We start from the raw sequence: 27565 nt of genomic DNA on the forward strand, positions 1-27565 counted from the left end.
GAACGGAGGACAGATAAGAGAACAAATCTACAGAGAAAAAAATGAAGCACATACTTACAAAACAGTGCGGGAGATAGAGAAGCCTTTGCCCTAGTGAAAACAGCAACAGCAAAAATACAAGACACACATAATATACTTTTCTTGTGTCAAAGTTTCTAACTTTATTTTTACTGTAGCCTAATTCCTTCCCCCTTTATTGAGTCATAATCAATACCTTTTACTAAACAATTTCTCAGAAAAATTATTGAATGGGCTTTTTATATTTTTAATCCATTGAATCTCTAGAAGAAGTTTATAAAGGTTGCTGTTTTTTCTTGTGAAAACAGATAGATGGAACACTTTGCATATGATTGCATAATTAGGCAGGTGCATAACTAGAATTGAATTCTGTCTGAGATTAGAACTCCAGGGTTCTTAAGGGCTATACTTTATATTTGCAGGATGGATATATATATAAAGTCTGTCTTCATTATGGATATTCCTGTTTTATTTTTCATTTCCCTAACATTTTGTGCCTTGGAAAGATTTCCAGTTTTTTATTATACCTCTCTTAGGAGGCATTATATATATCAAGCATATATATCAAGAAATAAATCAAGATTTCTGCAGAAAGTCACATAACCTTTCTCTTTCAGTTTGAAGGCTTTGTCTTCCCAGAATAAAAGAGAATTTTCTAGGGTAGTGTTTTAGTCAGGTTTTTCATTGTTGTGATCAAAAGATCTGACAACAGCAATTTTAGGAAGAAAAGTTCATTTGGCGCTCACAGTTTCTGAGACCTTCGTCCATAGATGACAAACTGCACTGCTATGACCCGAGTGAGGCAGAATCACTTGGCAGAAGGGTGCAGCAGAGGAAAACAGTTCAGTTCAGAGGAAAACAGTTCAGGAAACAGGAAGCAGAAAGAGACTAAGTTTGGCTCACCCAGGACAAAATATATACCCCAAGGGCATGTTCTCAGAAGTAATCCACCTTCTCCAGCCACACCCTACCTGCCTGCAGTTTCCACCCAGCTAATCCATTCAAGTGGATTAATGAACAGATTAGGTTAAGGCTTTCATAACCCAATCAGTTTACCTCTAAACTTTCTTGCATTGTCTCTCACACAAGTTTTTGGGGGACACCTCATATCTAAACCATAATAGACTGTCATCATGAACCAATCATCATTGCATAATATCCTTTTGAAATACATCAGTGACCTATAAGTTGTCTTTGAGTTTACCTATTAATCTTGAAATCCACAACACAAATAAATATATACACATGCAACAAGACAGATTAACAGTCCCTAATTTCCACATATTCCCTAGATTATTCCTATGATTTTTTTTTCGTTTTCCAAGGGATTGAACCTAAGGATTTACACATGCTAGGGAAGAACTGTACCACAAATGGATACCCCTAGCCACATCCTGTTGATTTTTGAAAGAAAGTTCATCCACAGAGATGATGCAATGGATTCCACTTTACTTTCCTCATAGGGATGGAGGATCAGTCTTAGAGATTCAAATAATTTTTTATTCAAATCATATGTTTGCACTACACAAAGTTTATAAATACTTTTAGTTTTGGCTATATCCACTTTATGTTATATAAACTGCTTTATTAGTTTTGAAAAAGTCACCATAATTTCTCATAAGACTTTACAAAAACCAAAGGAAGCAGACAAAACACATATCAGATATTTCCACATTAGTTGAATTTTTGTTTACAGGTTGTATTTTGAGTGAGCCAACTAATAGTTAAAGGACTGTGCATATAATGTTCTCTATTGCTTCTTTAAGTTCATTTTCCTAAAGAAAATCTCCTTTGATGAAGAGGAATTTATTCCAGTCATAAATGTATGAAAGTAACATAAATATTTTATTGCAAGGAGATTGTCTAAATATAACATTTCAATACTTTAGAATTAATTTCATTTCAATTAACTATATAGATTTATCTAATAAAATCAACCTGGTATGTGGCTAAACAAAATTCTAAGTATTGGGTGCATGCGTTCCTGTTATCCTATTTTCTATGTTTGAAATAATTTACAATAAAAAATAAAAAATTTTGAAGAAGCAGACAATGTAAATATATATATTATGATATATATATATGTATATACACATATACATAAGAACAAATGTTATTGTAGGGGAATCTAAGTAAAGTTTTTAAATACTTTTAGGGATTAGAAAGAAAAGGCAGAGTGGTCATACATTTTTTAATAGATTGCAAAATAGTAAATATGAGTCATATATATGCTAAATCACCTTGAATATTGCTAAATATGTTACAAAGAAAAAATACTAAGAAACAAAGTCATTTAATTAACACCAAATTTTATAATATGAAAGGAAATAAAATTTTTAAAAATCATAAACTTCCTAGGAATAAAATCAGAAAGTTACAACAGGCCATAACCAGAACACCATTGGGTAAAAGAGTTATTGAGTTAGTGTGCATATTTTCAACATTGACCACATGCATTTAAATTTCTAAATGGACCTACCCTTATAATCCATTCAGAAATACATTTCTTGCTGTTTTCACATCCCATAGATACTACTTTATATTGAAAGTGGTCCTTAGAATACTATGAATAATTGAAAAGAAAAGATAAGGCATACAATAAAAAAGAAAAGCAGGCCAGTATTCAGATATAATTTTTTACAGTGCTGAATAAAAAATGCCAGAATGCACTTGTGATATTACATTTGTATTAATATCTTTGAGAAAGGATTTTTCCACTTTTTATAACCTTGAAACCATTTCTTCAAACACAGTTTTATCCAGAAGCACAAACGAATAAAAAATATACAATCAAGACAATAGGGATCAAAAGACACATTGGGGGAAAGTACTGTAAAAGATCCAACTAATTCACATAAACACAGACACAAACACTATGGATAGTAGCAAGAGACCTAGTTTGCTTATCACTGCCATTACACTGGTTCAAATGTTTATATTTAATTATGATACATCTCAGTGCTTATAAACTAAGGCCAAATGAACATTTAATGCAGTCTTATCACAGTAATAATAGAAAATATGGAAATGAAATATTTTACAGATAGGGAATATATGCTAAGTGTTACAGACCAAATACTCTTGTCCTTGCCAAAATTTATCTTTTCAAATCTAACTTTAATGTGATGGTATTTGAAGGTGAGGTCTTTGGGAAGGAATTAGGTCTTGGGAGTGGAACCCTTGTGAATAGTGTTAATGCCCATATGGAAAAAGAACAGATAGCTAGCTTGCTTTTCTCTAGCATGAGAGGAATAATACAAACTTAGCCTGTAACTCAGAAGAGGTTCCTTACCAAAACAGTACTAGGTTGGCACTCTCACCTCAGAATTCCCATCTAAAGCATTATGGATAACACATTTTTGTTGATTATAAGCCACTCATTGTATAGTACTTTATTATAGGGGCTAAAGCTGATAAACACCACAGTGTATAATACATGCAGCAAATTAACTTGCAGGTGAAAATATCAAATATCAGATATAAGGCATTAACCACATGATTCTCTACTCCTCCAAAAAGGTTGTATTTTAAGAATTATTTTAAAATACTGTGTAATGCTTAGTCATAAATGTGTGCTGAGCAGCATTGGCATACATTTTTGTCAATAAGCTCATATATAATTTTGAAGAATACTGCCAATGTCTAATGTGATCTCCTAACTGGGCTTATTGTCTTCAAATACTTTTAAACTCCAAATTCAGGTAACAAATCTTAAATTATATTTTGTATGTGTGTCACTTGTCTCAAGATTAAATCTAGTGCCTAAAAGAACATATATCAATGCACTGTTTCTCTATCCAAAGGAAAAAGGAGGTTGCTATTTGTTAAGGGAATGTATTATTTAAAGTTAATTAGATACTGAATTCATAAACACAGCTAATTCCTGTAGCATTCCCATGTGATTTTTCTAGTAACTTTTATAAAAATATTTTTAGAAGCTGTGAGCATGAGACAATATTTAAAAATCACACATACCATAAAGAAAAATCTATCTTGCACAAGGAAAAAGTCAACAGCAGCAAAATCTTTTTTCCAAATAATTTAACTTTTGCAAATATTTTTCACCATTGGAAATAATATAATAATGCTCAAATGAGCAATATTATTTTAAATAGCTTTTATTTTTTAAAAGTTAATATGTACATTATCACCAATCTTTTTATATTCTTACATTCAAAAGTAATATATACATCTCTCCAAGAACTTTTAATTTGTAAGTTCTAGAAAAGGCATTGCAACTGCAAATTACTTCAACAAAGACCTTATCAAAGAACACAAAGAAACCCAATTATATTTCTAGAAGCACTGACTATTTACCTAAATTACAGTCATCAGGAAAACTAGCTGCAACTACACTCCTTAGATTTTGGCTGCAGGCAACTTAAATCTTAGAACTACTTTTGGGAAAAGGATCTAGGAAAATGAAATGAGATAACTAATTATTGAATTAAACTTATTGTGGCTTGGGGAAAAATGTCATTTGGTAAGAGGGCATCTCCCACTAAAAGCCTGTATTATCTATGTTTTAAAGAGGTCATATTCATAAATCTTCTATGTATTTTCTTATTTTATTTAATAAAGTTGCTTGTTTACTTCACTATGTTGCCCTGTGCTTATTGAGACCTAGCTAATGTATCATCTTCAATCTACAATCCCAGTGCAAAACCCCAGCTTAAGACTTTCCAAGGGTCTGCAAAATTTGCTGTATATCAAGGTTACTGGTAAATGTAAAAATTGAATCAAACACCCAGAGTTCAACTCACAGTGTATTATTTGGCATCTCTCCAAGGAAGCCTAGGAAAACTATTTTAAAGGTGGTAAACAAAACTATGACAAAACCAAAACCATTTCAAGTGATTATGACAGTACACTGATCAATCCCCAAAGTCTGTCTTGGTTTTCTCAGGGATGCCTTTTACCTTCTACAAAACCAATATGAACAGTAATGTGTTTAAAAAATCAGGTTAAAAAAGAGTTAATTAATAAATTTATAATTTTCTACATCCCTCATTTCTACACCTGAGTTCCCTCTCCCCCCAAAAAGTGACCTTAACTCTGTAGCTCTATCTTCTCTCATTTTCTGGTGGGTGCTTCTACCCACAAAATAATGTGTCTACATTAATTTTTCTTTTCACTCTTCTTTAAAAATAATTTTTGTAAGTTCTTCTATGATTGACAAGGGTAAAGTTCACTCAGAAATATAAATTTTATTACTCTAAATAAAAATATTCTTAATTTAGTCTTTTATGCTATAACACTAATTCAATATTAAAATAGTTAAATTTGGGTCTGTATTAGAAGCATGTATGCAGCTTTAGATCTCTTTCATCTACCTTTTCTGTGTTTATTTACTGCTAAAGGGATTTGAAAAGCTATGCTCATTTCCATTGTTTTATTTGTTTTTGAGGTCATGACTTTCTGAACAGAGGCTGCAAGCTTTGCAAGTGAGTCTTAGCAAATGCACATGGTGGACCTTCCCAAAGGACGTATCCTTTCCAAAGCACCATAGATATGATTGTGTACATGATTCATTAACAAAGTTGGATGAAGTAGAATAGGCCCAATATTTTATAGGTACCATGTATCCCATTTATCTGTGTTAACTGGCTGAATCTTTTGTGCCTGGATAGTACATAATTAACATGTCACTATAAAACTGTGCACTATTTGGAAGAATAAATTCACATTCCATTAAATAAGGATCATCACCACTTTAATGGCCTGCATGTTGCATTTTAATAGCCATATAAGTAACCAGAAAATTAAATAGGTCTTTTATCTAATATGTATTTTCACATTTGAGTGTACTCCTGGCATAAGATAACTGAGATTGCTGCAACTGATCAGGTTCCATTAATGTGAGATTGCTTGTGAAGTAGTACATTTTCTAATATCTCGTGTGGAAATGTTATGCAAATTATTTGTAAATGTGAAATCCTCAAGAGCAAAGCTACATTAACTGTTCCTATTGCAAAGGTATGCTCAATAATTTACAACCCATCAATGGCTGAATTGGAAATAAATTGTTTCTCTAGAGTTCCAAAATGCAGTAGAAATGTAAACAGCACCATCTTCTGGATTATGTGAATTTATAATTGCTTCATAAGCTGTTCTGCTTAGGTTTTCTTATGCAAATGCATAACAAATATTAAACATCACATGTACACACTGTTTATTTTCTTATCTTTGCTGTTAATTTTAAACTTGACAGTTTGATATAGATTCCAATTCAACAATGTATGGATAAAATATAAGCATTTTTATATATATTTGACTATTGAATTTTAATCCAAATATAAATACTTCAGAGCATAATAAAGAAGAATATATTTCTGACCTTGATTAACTCTATCCTCCCATTGCCAACTTATGATGGAACTGATGTGGGGGGGGGGACATCTCATAACTTGAACATTTCCTTGAGAAGTAAAAAGAGAAAATAAATATACATATGTACACTTGATGTTCTTTTTCGATCTCTAGTTTTAGGATAAGAATTATTTAGATAAATAATTACCAAAGATACTAAAAGGTTAAAGAAAGTTATTTCAACATTTCCTTATCTCACTGATAATTAGCCTTAATTTAAAAATATTCAAAAGAAAAGCCCCTGGAAATATCATTGTGTTTCAACTGAAATATAACCCTAATGGTTTAATTTTATTATTTGACAAGACAAGGAATAAATTTGAGAGAGTTCTCTTTCTGGTCAGAGAGAATGTGAAAAGCTGGGGATATTAGGAGAGAAAACCAAGGTGTAAGGATCAGAAAGCTACTGAACATCAGCACATTTGAAGGAGATATTTTAATTGTAATCACTGCCATTCACACTTTCTGGCTTTCTTCTCTCTGGTGTGGCTGGTCCCTCTACTTTTTCAAGTCACTAGTCCCCTCCTCTCAGTTTATGTTCCCCTCAGTCTAGACAGACCGGGTTTGTAAGTGCTATCTGCTCAGGGTTCTCAATGAGATGTGAATCCCTACAGATGGATTACTCTATGTGGATTAAAAGCAAACCTTAGAACAACCTAACCTCTGGGCTCAGTGTAACATTCTGTAATCATAGCAACTCTGGAGGCTGAGGCAGGAGGAAGACAAGTCTGAGGTTAGATCAGCAAATCAGCAAGACCCTGCTTCAAAATAAAATAAATAAGTAAATGGGGCTGGGATGTAGCTCAGTGGTTCAGCACCTATAGATTTCAATGTCTGTGTCAAAAATAAATAAGTAAATAAATAAATAAGAAAGAAAAAGAATAAAATATCAATCTAACCTCTGACTTCTGCTTTGATAGTGCTGAACAGTGCAGGCCAGTTATTGAATAATCATGCAAAGGATCCCACAAGACCCTAAATACCCCTAAATATTGTTTTTTAATCCCCCTTCCACTTTCCTTCAATATTCAATTCCTTTCCTATTTGCATCTGTGTTTAACTCAAAAGACAGTTCATTAGATATAAAGTCCTTTACATTTTCATTTCCCTTTCACTTTCAGCAATACATTTGTTCTAAAGAAATTTTAAAATACCAGATATAAATTCTCTCAATCTATTGCTATATCAATTACAGATTACCTTCACTTGTTACTTCAACTGTTATTTAATTTCTTCCTCCTCTCAGGATGGATAGTTGCCTCCAAACATCTTGGCAAAACTCTTCATTCTGTTATGGGTTGGATCCTATCACTCCTCTACAAATGTGCTCTTACTCAGATTCTCTCTCTTGTGCTCTCTCCTCTTTCTCCCACATGCATGTACTTTGAAATAATGGGTATGCTAACATTCAATCTTTTTCACAAGAATGAATTAACTACAGTATATTTGCCACACATCTTTCAAATTATCTGTAAAGTCGAGTTTCTTGGAAAAAATATTCTAAGCCAGAGCTATGGCCCATGTCTGTAATCCAAGCTACTCAGAAGACAAGGGCAGGAGGATCGCCAATTAGAGGCCACTCTGGGGGTTCTGTTCACAATTCAGTTGTACTAGGGGAGTGGGATGGGTTGTCAAGAAACAAAGGAAAGTATCCAGAGAAGGCCTGCAAGGCTTCTTTGTAAACGCATACGGAGAAGGTTCAGTGGTGCCAAGCTGGACAAATGACAGCACCGTCCTCAAAGTAGTTTACGAAGTAATACCTCTTTCTCTCTTGACATGATCCAAAAATTAGCACCTCTGTCCCTTGTTGAGTGGTGGTAGGCTGGATGAGTGGCATTTATTCTCTCCAAAGTACCCTCAATTCTGCACAAGCTACAGCAGGAAAAGGGGTTTTATAGACCAGGCTACAGAAGCACTGACATCACTAGCTTAGATTGCTTTGTCCTGCAATGTGATCAGAATCCCAAGACACTGGTTTGCATGCCAGAGAGCACCTTTCTGCAGAGGACATTAATTTGCCTCAACTCCCAGCATATGTGAGAGGGAGCCAAGGTCTTTTGAAATCATATTTACCTGAGTATTGAGGTCCAGACTCACTCCATGGGTGCTTTGATTTGGTTAGATTCTTGGAAACACATATGGGCACTTAAAGGACATAGTATCTTATCATCCTCATTTTTCCCAAGGATGACACAGTGAGCAACTTAGCATGACCTTTCTCAAAATAAAATTGAAAAAATCTGAGCTGAGGATGTAGCTCATTGTTAAAGCAACCTTGGGTTGAATCCCCATTACTGGAAAAAAAAGAGAGAGAGAGAGAGAGAGAGAGAGAAAGAGAGAGAGAGAGAAAGAGAGAGAGAGAGAGAGAGAGAAAGAGAGAGAAAAGAGAAAAGAAGAAAAATCTAAACTTATCATTAATTTCTCCCTATTCTGAGATCTGCTAGTAAAGACTTAACAACTTACTCTTCAAATGTAAGGCCCATGTGTCAGTTGATATTTTTATTGCTACTTACAAGTAAGACAAAGTAATAATGTGAAAATAATAGTTGGAAAATTCACTTATTTTTCAATCACAAAAGTAATCTTTTGCATGAAAATGTTTGGATACTGAAATAATATTTTTCTGTTATTTGTAATGTATTCTCTTAATGAATACATTAATGAATGTTACCAGCATTTTCTCATACACACTGTTAAATCTGGGTATTCAACAAAACCATGAGTCAAGTTTTGAAAGTTCCAGTTCCCACTTCTTGCTGTTTCATATTTACATGTATTAAAAATGCTCACTGTTGTAATTTGGATATTGTTTGTCCCCACCAAAACACACGTTGAGTCTTGGATGACAACATGTTTGTATTGAGAGACAGTGAGGCTTATAAAAGGTCATTAGATCTTTAGGAGTGATCAATGATTTTCTTGTGGGAGTGAGATACCATTTTAGTGGGAATTAGTAAGTTCTTAAGAATGTGGATTTTTTTGAGGCAGGATTTGTGTAAAGCAAGTCTGGCACCTCTCTTCCCTCTCTCCTTGTGAACTCTCTTCTATTTGTGCCTGCTATCCTTCCACCATGACACTTTAACATAAAACATGAGGAAGCTGACATCATGTTCCATACCACCAAAATAAACCTGAGACTTTCATCACCATCAGTTTCAAACTACTGATTTAACGTCACTGCGTGCAAAGTGGGAAAGAGATATTCAGTATCAGTGCGTGTGTATATATATATATACACACATATCAGTATATATATATTTACATATCAGTATATATATTTATATACCAGTATATATATATTTACATATATATATCTTTATTGCCACATAGATATTCTAGGAATAAATAATTTATGAGTACAGATAATAAGAAAATGCAGCAAAACAATTAAGAAATTAAGAATTCTGCATATTTATATTTTCTTGTTAATTTCATATGAATTAATTATTAATAATAATTGCTTTAACAATCAGCTCTCAAAATTTCTAAAAATGTCACTATTGGATCCAGGAAGCTAGTACAAATTAGATCCAAACCATCCTTTCATTATCCCAATAGTTCTGTCTCTACATTGTTCTCAACTGTGGGAACTTCAAGGAGACCACAATAAATCCTCAATCTCTATCCCTAAATGATGTTTGAACAAATTGAGAGATAAAAATCTATTAACAGAGGCCCCAAATCACCCACTTGAGGAGAATAACTAAATTGAATAATCTCATTTCAGGTCTGTTAGCTAATGTTGAAGCACTAACATCAGCCCAACTTACCACTGTTATGAGACAAATTTTACCCCAAAATGTATCAACATTTTAACTATTGTTACTCATTAAAACGGTATTATTTTGAAGTAGAATCTTTATGAATTAAAATAAAACAGTAGTGCAAGCCCTAATCCAATATGCTAAATATGTTTATTTAAAAAGGATATTTGAATACAGAGACAAATAAGTACAGAGGAAAGGCTGTGAAGACACAAAAAAAAGATGATTTACAAACCATGAATTCCAAAAGCTGTCGAAAAAATTATGGAAAAAGTTAACCTTTGAACTCCTCAAAAAAACAAGTTCTACTGACATACTGATTTCAAATTCTTACGTGTGGACAACCAATTTTTCAAGACAACCATCCAGTTTGTGGCACATTATTACAACAGTGCTCCCAAATTTATACCACTACTCAGTCATGTTATCATTTAATTGAGGTAGAACTCCTTCTGAAGAGGGAGTCCCAGTAAAAGAAATTGCAGAAAGATTACAGGAGAAACTCTACTTTCTGGATGTAGATTCATTTTCAAGGTGAAAAGGGACATAGGTGAGTTAAGCATGCTCAGTTATTCATTTAAAATGTATTAATTAAACCCTGCACTATAACAGCCCGTGGCAATGTCATCAAAGAAGTCAAAGAACAGCAAGAATTATGGTTAGAAAAAAAAATCACCATGTAAACACTGAGACCCACCTAACATTAACAAATCCATGGAAAGTGCTTTTACTTCTATAAAAATTGCAGTGGTAAAATTTTTGACCTAATATTTCTTGACTAACTTTGTGCATTCAAAAATATTCCCTCTAGTAATTTACTTCCAGACATTCCCTGGGCCACATCTATGCCCTCTCCTCTCACTGTGTGCTTGGTCTCTTATTTGGCATCTCTCTCTAGCTCTCCTGTTACCTGTGCTGATCACTTCATTTATCTAGCCAAAATGTGCCCTTGGATTATCTCATTTGTTCTCTTGCGTTCTGCTAGTAAGCAAAGCAAAGATAACTATTACATTAATATCTAAATTCTAAATTGTTTTGAAAAGAGCACAACCAACTTTGCTGCTGTCATTTGAAACTTCCCCTTTCTATCTGCAACAGATACCATGAATCTATTTTCAAAATTGAATTATGATATTTTTCCCCTAATTATTTTCCTTTTCCTCCCTAAGCATGTCCCCTAACTCATTTTTTGGTTTCACCATCTGTATAATTGGAACCCAGATCTGAGGATTTTCCTCTTCCTCTTTCCTCTACTTTAACCATCAAGTTATAAATTACCGAAAGAAATGAAGACCTCCCCAAATAGAGTCTTCATTGGCATTAATCTGCCATACTGCTCTCTTTCAACACTTCAACACGGAAGAAATGAGCTTTCTAGAACTAAATTTTCATGAAGTGACCTTCCTGCATCATTTATGGCTCTTAATGGACTAAATTTAAGAGAATCTCCTTCAAAAATTCTTACTGCTTGAGTATCATTTTGTCATACATAAACATGTAAACAAAAAATCACTGTTGGAATGTCGTAGCATTGCATCATTCTCGTCACATGTCCATTGTGGGTGAGGGAAAGGGTTCCTGTTGGAGGGATGGGCTGGCTGTAAATCAATCACTAAGGAACTTATTTAATAGAAAAATATCACAGGAGACAATTATCTCTTTTGAATCAGGGGGCTTGACAGATTGAGCCATGCTAAGATCTGGCTCTAACAAAGATGGAAGAGCCCACTTTTCCTTCATTTATAGTCCTACAGGTGAAAGAGGTGCTGGGAGGAGCTTTTTTCATGAGAAACAGGATGGGGGAAGTTAAGGAAACCATTTGGCTCTAGTGGGTCTTGTGACACAAGTGGGATACAAATTCTGGTGGTGAGCCACTCTGCATGGAAACCACATACTTCAGGCCATCTGAAACAATCTCTCAATGATTACCAGTTCCTGAAAGCCAGACTTCTGTGACTGATGGACTGCCAAGCCTGGTTTTATTTGCTGGTGACAGATGGCTTCCTACACATCAGTATTATAAAATACTAGAAAAAAATTCATATATGTGAATAAAGGGTTTATACTGGATCATGGTTTCAGAGGTTTCTATCACTTTGCCCCCTTGTCCTAGGGCCTGTGGTGGCATAGTACATCATGGTAGGAGTGCAGGCAGTGGAACTATTCACCACAAGGTGGCCAGAAAGCAAAAAGGGAATTTTAGGAGGGAACAGGTTTGAATTCCCTTCAAAGTCATGTCCCCAAAGACCTAATTTCTCTCCTCTAGTCCCAACCTCCCAATGGTTCAAACACTTTCCAATAGTGCCACAGGCTGGAAATTAAGCCTCCAACACATGGCCTTCATGGGACATTCAAAATCCAATCAAAGTGTAGTGTGCTTGTGTCTGAGCGTCTGTGTACACTCACATGTACATATAAACACACACATATATACATACATGTGTATGTGTTTATGTGTGTGTGTATCCATGTATTTCTGCATTTTTACACATATATTTAAATGCAGAGTTACTATAATGTATTTTATATTTCTGTGGACCTGAACATAGGCTATCTATAGTGCCTATATTTCCAAACTTTTCTTTGTGAGTCTTTGTTATTAAATGGTAGTAGATATCACTATACCATTCTGCAAATAAATTCATTGAGCATATTTTACTTTTTTTTTACCAATGAGGACATTCATGTAAAATATTATATTTTTAACTTTTTCTCATTAGTATATCAGTTTTTTCTCACATTTAATAACACTTTCCATTCATAAGTTTTCAATTGATATATTGTGCTTATATTCCTTTTATTTTATTTTTTACAACTTGCTAAATGACATGGGGATGATGTAGAGTTACCTCTGTTTTGTTACAATTAAGTTTAACTGTTTTCTAAGAATAAGAATTTGTGATTTCTGGGAATACATATCATATCTTAAGACATCCTTTTGTTTTATTTGTGGACATTTTGGACAGAAGCCATTTAGTTTCAATACAATAGTAAAAGTTTTTAAATTGTTGATGCATTTACCATAAAAGCAAAGGAATGGTTAATAAGAAACATAATTTCTACTTTTGAAAAGAGTAAACTGTATTTGAAATATGTGAATTTTCCATTTGAAATATGAGGATTTCTTAAATGTTTGTGTGTGTGCATACATATGTGTGTATACATATTTATATATATTTATGTATGCATATATATGTATATGTATATATAGTGGTGTCACTCTGGTTATTAGTGCATTGTAGTGGAGGGATATCTTTCATCCTCATATAGAGTGATACATGTGTTAATCATTTATAGATTTTTAACTTTCACTTTTTCATGAAAAATTTTACTATCAGGTATGCATTTGGGAAAACTTTAAAAACAAGCTTATTTCATATGGAATATGTTGAAAATATAGGTAATGAAATTTCTACTTTTGTATTATCTTTCTCACATGATTTTTATATGTAGAAAAAAATAAACTGTGTTCAGAATTTAATAAGTGTCCATTTTACATTACTGGGGCCATTACTAAAACAAATAAAATCAATTAATAATTAATACATAAATTTTTATATTTAGAACTTTTGAAATTCAGGTGGTCTTTACAGACTTTCCTCAAAAAATAGCATACTGAACAGTTGATTTCCAGAATTTTTATAAAACACCTTTTATAGAATACTTACTTCACTGTTTTGTTTTTTCCAGTTACTATCTCATATAAAGAAAATAAATTTTAATGATAAGCAGAATATAATTAAGTTGAAAACACAGTGGCTATCTATAACAATTTCTGTTACAAAAACAAATGTTTTTTTCTTTATAAATGCTGGTCTCTTATCTACTAGAAAATAGAGTACAACTAAATGATAATATTTGTTTATTATTACTCTACCAACTCTTTCATCACAGGGGCTTCTTGATAAACAAAATAATTATGCTAAATATACTGATTTTATGTATTGAACACATTTCCTTATCTTAATATTGGGTTTGTCTCAGAGATTGGAATCATGATAGTTTATATTCATTTCTACCTGTAGATAGCAGCAAAATACTATTAACTGAGGTCAATTATCCTTTGTCATCAGGATTCTTATTGTGAAACACATACTAAGATATGTGATTCATATATGCCTGAGAATACGGTTACTTCTTGTTAACTAGAAGTTTGTACAAATGAATCAATAACTCAATGGATTTTCAATTGAGGTTCCCAGAGGGACAACATCAATTTCAACTGGAAACTTCATAGACTTCAAATTCTCAAAGCTCACCTTAGCACTAGTGAGGAAGGGGACACAAATAGTGTTTGAACAAGACCTTCAAGTGATTCTAAGGCAAATTAAAACTTGAGGCCTGTTGTGTTGAGTCAGGACTGTGCAACAGATCTTTCTGTGATGCTGAAATTGCCTTGCAGCTATATGTTCTTTGCAGTAGCAAGTGGCCACATATTTCCACTGAGTGGTTGAAATGTGCCTACTACAACTGAGGGAGAGAAATTTTATGTCCATTAACTTTAATTTATTGAAAGCTAAAGAGCCACATGTGGCCAATGGTCATTACTTGGGGCAGTGAAGGACTAAGAATATATACAACTTTATAGGATTAGAAATGCAGAGATTATATTCTAAAAGAAATAACTTGTAATAACTTTCCACCACTATTGGAATGTATGAAGTTATAATTTGCTGTACAAAAAAATCTTGTTAGGATTTTGAACTACATAAAATGACTGTGATAATTGAGTCAATTATGTGGACCAATTTAATGATGTTAATTAAGTATTCTTTATATTTTACCAAAGAGGAAAAATTGCTGTCTTTGGATGTGGACCTTAATTTACATCGTAAACAAAAATCAACTAAAACTGCATTAAAAATTTACATGTAAGTCCTGAAACAGTAAAATTTTAGAAAAAATAGGAGGCTTAAATTTTCATAACTTTACCTTGAAAGTGATTTCTTGACTATAATATCAAAAAATAAACAAAAAAAGGGGGAAAAACAGAGACAAATGGGACTATATCAAACTACAAAGCTTCTTATAACAAGTAGAACACTTTACAGAATTGAAGAAACTGTTTACAGAATTGGAAAAAAAAATATTTGCAAATCACATATCCAAAATATGTAAGAAGCTCCCACCATTCAATAACAAAGACAGCAAGAACAAAAGACAAATGAGACAAACCCCATTAACAAATGGGTAAAGAACTTAGATAAACACTTCTTTGAAAGCAGACATACAAAAGTTCAATAGTTATATGAAAAATTGTTCAATGCCACTAATTATGAGGGCATTGCAAATCATAACCACAAAGAGATGTTAACTTAAAAAGTTCAGATGACTATTATCAAAAAGATAAAAGAAAACTAGTGTTGAGGATTTTGGGAAATTTGAACCAGAACCATTGTGAACTATTAGAGGAAAGTTAGATTAGTGCAATCCACTATGGAAATGAGTATAGAGATGACTCAAAAAATGGTTAAATACAGTCAATCATGGTGGTGCACACCTGTAATCACAGAGATTCTGGAGGCTGAGGCAGAGGATCTCAAGATTGAGGACAACATCAGCAACTTTGTGAGACCTTAGATTAGACCTTGTCTAAAGATAAAAAATAAACAGGGCTGCGGATGTAGCTAAGTGGTAGAGCACACCTGGATTCAATCCCAGTATGTAAAACAACAACTACAAAAAAAGACAACTTCAACATTGAACTAGCTTAAGATCTAACAATTCTTATCCAGAAAACATTTAAAATTATATTCTTGAAGAAGTCTCTACACCCCCATTTTAAGCGTATCATTATTCAAAATAGTTGAGACATGTAAACATTATTGTATTTAATTATTATTTATGGATGAATGGACAAAAAAGTAAATGCATACATGCAATGAAATATTATTGTTTGCTTTTTAAAAATAAATTATGCTATATAGGACAACATGGATGATTCTGAAAGATAGTTTGCTAAATGAAATAAGCCAGTTATAGAAAGACAAATTCTGCATCATTCCATTTATGTGAATTATATGAAATAGTTAAACTTATAAAAACAGAGATTAGAATGGTGCTTTCTAGGGGCTCATAGGTGGAAAAAAGGGGGATTTTCTCATCAGTAGGCATACCATTTCAGGTATATAAGATCTATAAATTCTAGTTAAAAATAGTTATGGTAAAAATATTTTAATATACACTTAAAAGTTTTTCAAGAGTGTAGCTCTCACATTAAGTGTTCTTACCAAAACAAGATATAAAATGAGAGGTTAGAGAGGGGAACAGTCAAGATAGTTGTAGTGTCAGAGAAATTCTCTTGCAAGTTTGAAGAAGCAAACTACTTTACCACAGAAAGAGTGACATGGCAGGGTTTGGAAACTGGCCTCTATGAGTTTGGGGCCTCAATCCTATAATTTCAAGAAAATCAATCCTGCTATCAACCAGTGAGTTGGAAGACAGCCACAAGATTCAAATTAGACTTGAATCCCAGTTAGTTTAAATTCAGCCTTGTAAGAGCCTGAGCATAGAAACTATTAATCCATTACAAGACTCCTGATCAATAGAATTATGAGAAGATAAATTTGTATTGATTTAAGTCAACTAAGTTTGTGGTAACTTGTTACAGCTTAATAAAAAACTAATATAGTGGGTGAATGTTCTCTTTTTGTAATTATTTTTATTTTATTTTATTTTTTTCTCATTAGTTATAGATGACAGTAGAATGCATTTTGACACATCGTACATAAATGGTATATAATTTCTCTTTTTTTCTGGTTGTACATGAAGTAAATTCACACTGGTCATATAGTTATACGTGCACATAATGTGGTGATGGGTGAATCATTCTGCTGTTCTTCCTAACCCCATACTCCCTCCCCTTCATTCCCCTCTGTCTAAACCCAAGTACCTTTATTCTTCCCTATCCCCACCCACTATAAGTTAGCATCTGCATATCAGGGAAATCATTCCCCCTTTGGTTTTTTGTGATTGGCTTACTTTGCTTAGCATGATATTCTCCAGTTCCATTCATTTACCAGCAAATGTCATAATTTCATTCTTATTTAAGACTGAGTAATATTCCATTGTGTATATATACCACTTTTTAAAAATCCAATCTTCTGTTAAGGGGCACCTAGGTTGATTCCATAGTTTAGCTATTGTGAGTTGAGCTTCTATAAACATTGATGTATCTGCATTACTGTAGTATGCTGATTTTTAAGTTCTTTGGGTATAAACTGAAGAGTGGGTTGGCTGGGTGGAATGTTTTCTAATTCCAAGTTTTCTAATGAATCTCCATACTGCTTTCCAGAGTGGTTGCACCACTTCACAGTTCCTAGTAGCAATGTATGAGTGTTCCTTTCTCCCAACATCTTCACCAACATTTATTGTTGCTTGTATTCTTGACAATTGCCATTCTGACTTGGGCGAGATGAAATCTTAGAGTTGTTTTGATTTGCATTTTCTAATTGCTAAAGATGTTGAACATTTTGTCATATGTTGGTCAATGGATTGTTTTCTGCCCATGTCCTGCTTGGAGAGACAGTGGGTAACCATTAGAAGTGTGGGCCAGCTGGAAGTAAAAACTGGAAAAGTAGTATTAAAAAATAAGGACAGGGCTGGGGAGATAGCTCAGCTCGTAGAGTGCTTGCCTCAAGGCCCTGGGTTCGATCCCCAGTAACACACACCAAAATAAATAAATAAATAAATAAGAAGGACAAAAGGCAAGAATTATATATATATATATATATATATATATATATATATAAGTATATATATATTCAAATTGGGGGCATGACAGAGCTATTAGAAGAAAGAGATTAAAGGGATATGAATAGGAAAAGCAGAACTCAAAATATTACTATTTGCAGATGACATGATTCTATATTTAGAAGATGCAAAAAAATTCCACAAGAAAACTTCTAGAACTAATAAACAAATTTAGTAAAGTAGGAGAATATAAAATCAACACCCATAAATCAAACATGTTCCTCTACATCAGTGATGAATCTACTGAAAGAGAAATTAGGAAAATTACCCCATTCACAATAGCCTCAAAAAAAAAAAAAAAAAAACTTAGAAATTAACCTAACTAAAGAGGTGAAAGACCTCTATAATTAAAACTACAGGACACTCAAGAAAGAAATTAAAGACCTTAGGAAATGGACAGGTCTCCTATGTCTTGGGTAGGCAGAATTAATATTGTCAAAATGGCCATACTACCAAAAGGGTTATATAGATTTAACACAATTCCTATTAAAAACCCAATGACATTCTTCACAGAACTAGAAAAAGCAATCATGAAATTCATTTGGAAAAATAGGAGACCCGGAATAGCCAAAGCAATCCTTAACAAGAAGAGTGACGCAGGAGGCATCACAATGCCAGAACTTAAACTATACTACAGAGCAATAGCAACAAAAATGGCATGGCCCTGAGTGTACTTTCTGTTGTAAAGTTATTTGTGTAAGTGAGAGAAGCGTAGGGCACACTGGTCCCTTCTATAATGAGGTCCTCAAAAGAGGTTAGCATAAAAATAGTTTCAGTCTTCTAAAAGTGGCTGTCTTAACAGTCTTACCCAAAGCAGTCACGGAGCTTCAAGAGGAAGTTATGGCTTTTTTCACAACACGTTTGCCTCCAGAACCCAGGTGTCATGAAAACCACTGCTAAATCAAAGCAAAATGGGAAAGAAAACAACATCGTTGTTATCAGACCCTTAGATTTGGGCAGTCTACCCATACTGGACATCTGATCTACAAATGGGTTGGGCTTGATAAAAGAATCACTGAAAAATTTGAGAAGGAAGCTGCTGAGATGGGAAAGGGCTCCTTCAAGTATGGCTGGGTCTTGGGTAAACTGAAAGCTGAGCACGAGTATGGCATCACCATTGATATCTCCCTGTAGAAATTTGAGACCAGCAAGTATTTGTGACTATCATTGATGCCCCAGAACACAGAGACTTTATGAAAAACATGATTAGAGGACATCTCAAGCTGACTGTGCTGTCCGAATTGTTGCTGCTGGTGTTGGTGAATTTGAAGCTGGTATCTCCAAGAATGGGCAGACCTGTGAGCACACCCTTCTGGCTTACACACTGGGTGTGAAACATCTAATTGTTGGTATTAACAAAATGGATTCTGTTGAGTCACCTTATAGTCAGAAGAGATACAAGGAAATATTAATGAAGCCAGCACCTATATTAAGAAAATTGATGATAACCCTGACATAGTAGCATTTGTGCCAATTTCTGGTTGGAACGGTGATAACACGTTATAACCAAGTGCTAATATGTCTTGGTTCAAGAGACAGAAAGTTACCTTGTAAAGATGGCAGTGCTAGTGGAACCACCCTGCTTAAAGCTTTAGATTGTGTCCTGCCACCAACTCGTCCAAGTGACAAACCTTTGTGTCTGCCCCTCCAGGATGTGTACAAAATTGGTGGTATTGGTACTGTCCTGTGGGTCAAGTGGAGTTGTCAAGCCTGGCATGGTGGTCACCTTTGCTCCAAAGTCACAACTGAATTAAAATCTGTTGAAACGCACCATGAAGCTCTGAGTGAAGTTCTTCCTGGAGACAACATGGGCTTCAATGTAAAGAGGGTGTCTGTCAAAAAAGATGTGTGTCATGACAATGTTGCTGGTGACAGCAAAAATGGCCCACAAATGGAAGCAGCTGATTTCATTGCCTAGGTGATTATCCTGAACCATCCAGGCCAAATCAGTTTTGGCTATGACCCTGTACTACATTGGTACACAGCTCATATTACTTGCAAGTTTGCTGACCTGAAAGGAAAGATTAATCACTGTTCTGGTAAGAAGCTGGAAGATGGTTTTAAATTCTTAAAATCTGCTTATGCTGCCAATCATTGATATGGTTCCAGGAAAACCCATGTGTGTTGAGAGCTTCTCTGACTATCCTCCTCTGCATAGCTTTCCTGTTTGTGATATGAGGCAGGCAGTTGCTGTGGGTGTCATCAAAGCAGTGGACAAGAAGGCTGCTAGAGCTGGCAAGGTCACTAGGTCAACCCAGAAAGCTCGGAAGGCTAAATGAACATTACCTCTAACACATGCGACCCCAGTCTTAATCAGTGATAGAAGAACAATCTCAGAACTGTTTTTTTCTATTGGCCATTTAAGATTAATAGTAAAAGACTGGTTAATGATAAAAATGCATCCTAAAACCTTGAGAAGGAAAGGGGAATGTTTTGTGGACCATTTGTGTTTTGTGTGTGGCAGTTTTAAGTTATTAATTTTTAAAATCAGTACTTCTTAATGGAAACATCTTGACCAAAAATCTGTCACAGAATTTTGAGACCCATTAAAGCAAAAGTTTATTGAGGAAAAAAAAGAGGAAGTTATGTGAATAATACTAGACAAGATATGATAGAGATTTCTCTTTTAGAACAGTTGATATCATGCTTCTCTACTATCTCAGAAAAATCGTATCTCACCAGAGTGGGAGTTTTTACTAGAAATTTCTATTGGAGACTACTGATATAAAAAAAAAAAAAAAATAGGTTCGTCTTTTCAGATTCTCCACCCAAAGATATCAGGATTCAAATATCTTTGATGATCAATAACTTATTATTCAAATTTTTCAGAAGAGTACTCAATAATCTTTAATAATGGACATTTCTGATTCTAGCCAACTCTATTCCTTGGGGTTCCAGGAGAGGCAGAACATTATGGCGGGAGAGTGTGGTGGAAGGAAGTGATTCACAGGTTGATTAGGAAACTGAGAGAGACTCCACTCGCTAGATCCAAAATACATACTCCAAAGTCATGCCCTTAGTGCTCACTTACTCCGGGTATATCCTACCTGCCTTTAGGGAATTTAAGGAACCAATTGGGTTAAGTATTTCAATTCTGAATATTATTGGATTTTCTCATACCTAATATCTTAACCTCAGCATTTAGGAAATAGTTGTAGAACAGCTTCCATGTTTTGAATAGCTTTTATGGGCTAAATCTTTTGTTGAGTAAATGAATTTGTATATTATTGTTCATTGAAACCAATGAGTGATACTCATTATTGTTAAAATTCCTGTTGAGTTTCCAGTACTAGGTTGCATAAAAGTGGTCTTAAAGAACATCTTTGCCTTGTTCCAGATTGTAGAGGGAATGATTTCAATTTTTCTCCATTTAGAAGGATGTTGGCCTTGAGTTTAGCATAGATAGCTTTTATAACGTTGATGTATGTTCCTACTATCCCAAGCTGTTCTAGTGTTTTGAACATAAAGGGCTGCTGTATTTTGTCAAATGCTTTTTCTGCATCTATTGACATGATCATATGATTCTAATTTTTAAGTTTATTGATATGATGAGTTATGTTTATTGATTTCCACATGTTGAACCAATCTTGAATCTCTGGATGAACCCCATTTGATTGTTGTGTATTATCTTTAAATATGCTTTTGTATGAAAATTGTCAGAATTTTATTGAGAATTTTTGCATCTATGTTAATAAGGGATATTGGTCTGAAGCTTTCTTTCCTTGATGTGTCTTTGTCTGGTTTTGGTATCAGGGTGATATTAGCCTCATAGAATGAGTTTGGAAGCGTTCTTCCCTTTCTATTTCATGGAATAATTTAAGGACTATTGGTGTTATTTCTTCTTTGAAGTTCCTGTAGAACTTGGCTGAGAAACCATCTGGTCCTGGGCTTTTCTTGGTTCGTAGTCTTTTGATGGTGTCTTCCATTTCATTGTTTGAAATTAATGTTTAAATTGTGTATGTCCTCTTGATTCAGTTTGGGTAGGTCATAGGGCTCTAGAAATTTGTTGAGGTCTGTAAGATTTTCTAATTTATAAATTCAAAATAGTTCTAATTATCTTTTGTATTTCAATAGTGTCCATTGTGTTATTTCCTTTTTCATCATAAATTTTAGTAATTTAAGTTTTCTCTCTCTTCATTAGTATGACTAAGGGTTTATCAATTTTATTAATTTTTTCAAAGAACCAACCTTTTGTTTTGTCAAATGTGTTTCTTTTGTTTCAATTTCTTTGATTTCAGCTCTGATTTTAATTATTTCCTGTCTTCTATTGTTTTTGGTGTTGATTTGTTCTTTTTCCTAAGATTTTGAGATTTAATGTTAGGTCATTTATTAGTTGAGTTTCTGTTCTTTTAATGAATGGGCTCGATGCAGCGAACTTTCCTCTTAGTACTGCCTTCATAGTGTTCCAGAGATTTTGATATTTATCTCCAAGTATTTTTAATTTCATCCCTGGTTTATTCTGCTATCCATTCATCATTCAATGGCATATTATTAAGTCTTCAAGTGTTGGAGTAGCTTCTATTTTTTTATTTAAGTAGTATGAGATAAATCAGACATTGTTTTGTTGATTTCTCATTTCATTCCACTATGATAAGATAAAATGCAGAATGAAGGGTAGTATGTCTATTTTTTATATTTTCTAAGAATTGTTTTGTTGCATAAGTTACAATCTAATTTAAAGAAGATTCCATGTGCTGCTCAGAAGAATGTGTATTTACTCATTGATTGATGAAATAGTCTATATATGCTTTTCAGTTCAATACTTCTATAGTTTCTTTGTTTAGTTTTTGTTTGGAAGACTTTTTCAGTAATGAGAGAGGTGTGTTAAATTCACCCAGTATTATTTTGTTGTGGGCTATTTGATTATTGAAATCGAGAAGCGTTTGTTTGATATACATAAATGCTCCATTTGTTTGAGATATAAATATTTACAATTGCTAAGTCTTATTGATATATAATTCTCTTAAGCAGTATGAGATGAATCAGATATTATTACCCTATCTTATTACACACCTGGTGTGATTCTACATCATGTAAATCAGAAAAATGAGAAGTCATACTCCATTTATGTATGATGTGTTAAAATGCATTTTCCTGTCATGTATAACTAATAAGACCAATTTTAAAAAGAAAAAAAGAATAAAAAAAGGTGTGTTGAAATTGTATTGGAATACAAGAGACATTTTGAATTGGAGAATAAAGCATTATTGTAGATGCTGACATTAAAGAAACTGGTAAAAACTTGCAATGATTAGAAATAAAATAAAGTAAGATTTATCCTTGGAGAAAGGTATATGTTCAAATCAAATTAACAAATTGAACAGTATCAGAAAAATTTGGAAAATATCTTTTAAGAAATTTTTAAAAATCTCCAAGAAATGTAGAGTGATGTCCAGGTAAGTTAGCCAACTAGAACCCTAACCAGTAATTTTGTGAAAACTAAAGCATAAAAACATTACTATCTCAAGGACTGAGAGGTGAGGATCTGCTGTTGGTATAAACTTGGAAACAGACCATTAAAACTGTATACATTTTTCAAAAAGTAAATATCACTGTCCATTTTTATGACAATTACGTTACCAGGGTCTGTAAGCAATGTCTCTATTAAGATCCAATTTAGTTCCAAAAACTAGGGTAGTGAGGAGGAGTGATAAGGCTGACATTCTGTTTTCATCAAAGTAAAACAAAGAAGAGAATGCAGTTGTAAAATTTACAGAAAAAGTGGACAAAATATTCTTATTTTAAAAAGAAATGTTCTTGAACTAAAAGGAGAAAATAAAAGTGCACAAGGAAAATATGCATCGAAAGAGCATAAACCATAACAATAAAAAATAAAGAACATTAAACCAATTGTTTTTCTACCAACTGCCAATGACAATACAGAAACTTATATGAAACCAAAAGAAAAAATAAAAAGATGCTGCTATTAAATTAAAAAAAAAAAAAAAACTTGCGAAGGGAAGAAGAGGAGAGGAAGGATGAAGAGAACAGAAAGGAGAAGTAGGTGAAAGTTAAAAAAAAATCATGGGCTAAAGAAAATAAAATTCTTATGAGGTGAAAGTTACATCAAAAATATCAGAATTTGTATGAACGTACTTGAAAACTTGTTACAACAATACAATATGTATTCTAACAGAATCTATTGGTTACTCTTCTGTGTCAACTTGACCAGGCCACAGGGCGACCAGGTATTGAGTCTAACATTATTCTGGGTGTTTCTGCCAAGGTGTTGTTTTATACCAACATTTTAATCCATAGAGATAAGGGGACAGATATTCATAATGTAAGTGATTCTTATAAAGTTATTTGAAGACCAGAATAAAAAAAGAAAATACAGGCCTTTTCCCAGGTAAGAGGGAATTCTCCAACAGAGCTTTTGTACCTCATCTGTAACCATGACACTGCTAGGTCTCTGTCTAAGAATCTTCTGACCAGAATTACAACTTTTTTCTGCTGAGTTTTTTTTTTTTTTTTTTTTTTTAAGTTGAAGATGGACATAATAACTTCAATTTTATTTATTTTTTTATGTGGTGCTGAGGATCAAACCTAGTGCCTCACACATGCTAGGTATGTGCTCTATTAATGGATCACAACCTCAGTTCTCTCCTGAGTTTTGCACAAACCAGTCCACTATGTAGATTAGAACTTGTTAGTCTCCATAATGATGGGAGTCATTCCTTATTAGGTATATTTTTAGTAATCAAATGGAAAAAAGAAATCTTAGGCCAGCTCTGGTTTGGACTGTAGAGAGAAAATAGACATGTGATTCGCATTCCTATAAAAGCTTTACTATATTATTGAAAAAAAAATGCAATACCTAGCTCCATCCACTGAACAAGAGAAAACAGAAGGCTAAAATCCTAGAAAGGAGACTGCATTCAAAACAGTACTGTGTTTGAGTGAGCCCTTTTCAAGGTGTAGAACAGAAAGTGGAACTTAATCACAAAGCAGTTGTATTGCTGGGTGTTTTGGTTTGGATGTGAGGTGTCCCCCAAAAGCTCATGTGTGAAGCAATGCAAGAACATTCAGAAGTGAAATCATAGGGTTATGAGAGCCTTAGCCCAATCATTGAATTAATCCCCTGATATCAGTTAGCTGAGTGGTAACTGAAGATAGATAGGGTATGGGGGGAAGAGGTGGGTCACTGAAGGGAGTGTCTTTGGGATATATAGTTGGTGAACCCACCTTAGTCATTCTTTTCTCCCTGATCATCCTGCGAGCCACTTTCCTTGGTCACATTCTTCCATCATGAGCCCTGAAGAAATGGAACCTTGTGTCTATGGACTGAGAAATATGAAACCATGAGTCCCCAAATAAATCTTTCCTCCTATAAAATTGATTATGTCCAGTCTTTCAGTCACAGCAGGGAAAAAGCTGATGAAAACACTGGGTAAATAAATTGAAATCAGATTGGCATTCTGGAGATACCTAGAATTTAAAGTCGAGTTAACCACAAGAAGTGTCAGTTAGAAGATCCAGAAAATGTCTTTCTTTACCTGTGTCCCCGTATTAAGTTATGCATATAAAGGGCAACATTCTACAAGGTCTGGCAAAGAACAATGTTAATAGTTTCAGAGAAATTAGAGATTACAAGAGTTAAACAGTTTAATGAAGCCAATGAAGATCTGATCATATAACATGAGGTGACTTTGGTGTAGAGCACAAGTTTTTCGAGCACACGTGGGACATTCACAAAGATGGACAATAGTTTGGGACATGGAATAATGTCACAAAGCTCAAAGAATTTTAATCACCCCAAGTATGTCCTCTGATCAAATTGAAATTAAATTAGTAATACCAGCAAGGAATTTTGTCTAGAAACACTGATAGAGTCGAAACTGAATAATACATGTGTACACGTTGTGTGTGTGCATAAAGGATTTGAAAACATTGAGATCTACTCACAACAAAAAACATAAAATTTCGGTGATTTATCTAAATCAGTGCTTAATCTGATAATATAAATTGAAGTGACTTTTTACCTTTGGACCAAAAAACCTGACAAAATCTCCTTAGAGGAAGAAAAGTTTATTTTGACAAATGATTTCAGAGGTTTAGTTGACTCCACAGTTCAGGACCAGAGGAGAGGCAGACCAGCATGGAAATGTGTGGCAGGGGAAAGTAGCTCTGGGAATGGCAACCAGGAAGCAGAGCTCCCCATATACAAAATGCAAACCTCAAAGGCATGCTTCCAGGAACTTCTCTATTCACACCCTACTGGTCCTTTGTTACCACCCAGCTAATCCGTATCAGTGGGTTAGATTACAGCTCTCATAATCTAATTATTTCACTTCTGAACATTCTTATTTTGCCTCACACATGATCATTTGGAGTATAATGATATCTAAATTATAGTAGTGCTTAAGGAATTGCTATAGATTTAAATATTTATGTTAGTAAAGATGAAAATTTTAAATCGATAGGCAAAGTTTTCATCATCAGAAGCAAACCAAGAGGAGAGAATTCAACCTGAATAGGTTAGTGTACGGAACGCATAAACATAAGAGATGAAATCAATGAAACAAGAAAAGAAAAACATGAGAAATGACAAATTTAAAGCAACTTATTTAATAGATTAATCAAAGTTAAGAAATCCTAGCTAGATTGAAATCAAAGTACCACAAGGGATTCTGATTTCACTTAAGGTATGATGTCTTCCAATTTCGCTAGCTATTGGCAGAATTGCCAATACAACAAGCAAAAAGAATTACCAACACTACAGGTCTCACAGACATTAAAACGTCAATAATGAGATATAATGCTACATCAAATAATGTTTACAGCTTAAAAGAAATGAGACAAATGCCATGAATGAAATAAATTATCAAGTTAGCCTGAGAAGAAATAGAAAGTCTGAAGTGCCATGCATCTATGAAAGAAAATGATCTATTAAGGAAAAAACCCTTTTGCATTCGAAGGAAATTTTAGATCTAGATATCTTTTCAATTAACTTCTTTCTCATATTTAAAAAATAAGGTCAGCATTTATAAAATAATTCCAATAACATAAGTAGAAGGAATATTCACCAAGTCATTAAAGGCCAGTAAAAATCGACTCATAGTACTTAAACTAAGAAAATATAGAAAATTATGATATTTGATGCTCCTGATTTAGAAGATCCAATAATTTTAAGATGCATATTCTTCTCAAATTGACCTAAACACTAAAAAAAAAAAAACAATCCCATATCAAATTCACATTTGGTAAGTGCCAGGAAGTCATATTAAATGGCAAGATTGTACATTACATGGAAAAAAATAATTTCAGTTAAGGAGGTGTAGACATCAATTAATACATATTTGTATTGTTTCAGAATACAACAAAACTATGGAAAATAGCTTTACAAAATGAGGTGTAAAAATCGAGCACACCAACTGGGAGACTATGGAAGGAAGATTTTGGAGGAATCAAGGAGTCTATGAATTAAAGGCAGTGAACCTGTGCTTTCAACTTTGCTGCTACCATATACTGTTAAAAGCTGTAAATCAAAGGGTTATTATAGAGCATTTAGAATTTGTGCAGCATAGAGTAATATATGTCGTAAGTAGAGTTAGAATTAAATCCAAGAATGAGGGCTTCAAAGTTGAATGAATTTTTGTAGGGTCAGAGGAGTGATCAAGATGACACTTTTAAAGATCCCGAAATTTGAATGCAGATGTTAG

This window comes from Sciurus vulgaris (assembly GCF_902686455.1).
Source record: "Sciurus vulgaris genome assembly, chromosome: 6".
Taxonomy (NCBI): Eukaryota; Metazoa; Chordata; class Mammalia; order Rodentia; family Sciuridae; genus Sciurus; species Sciurus vulgaris.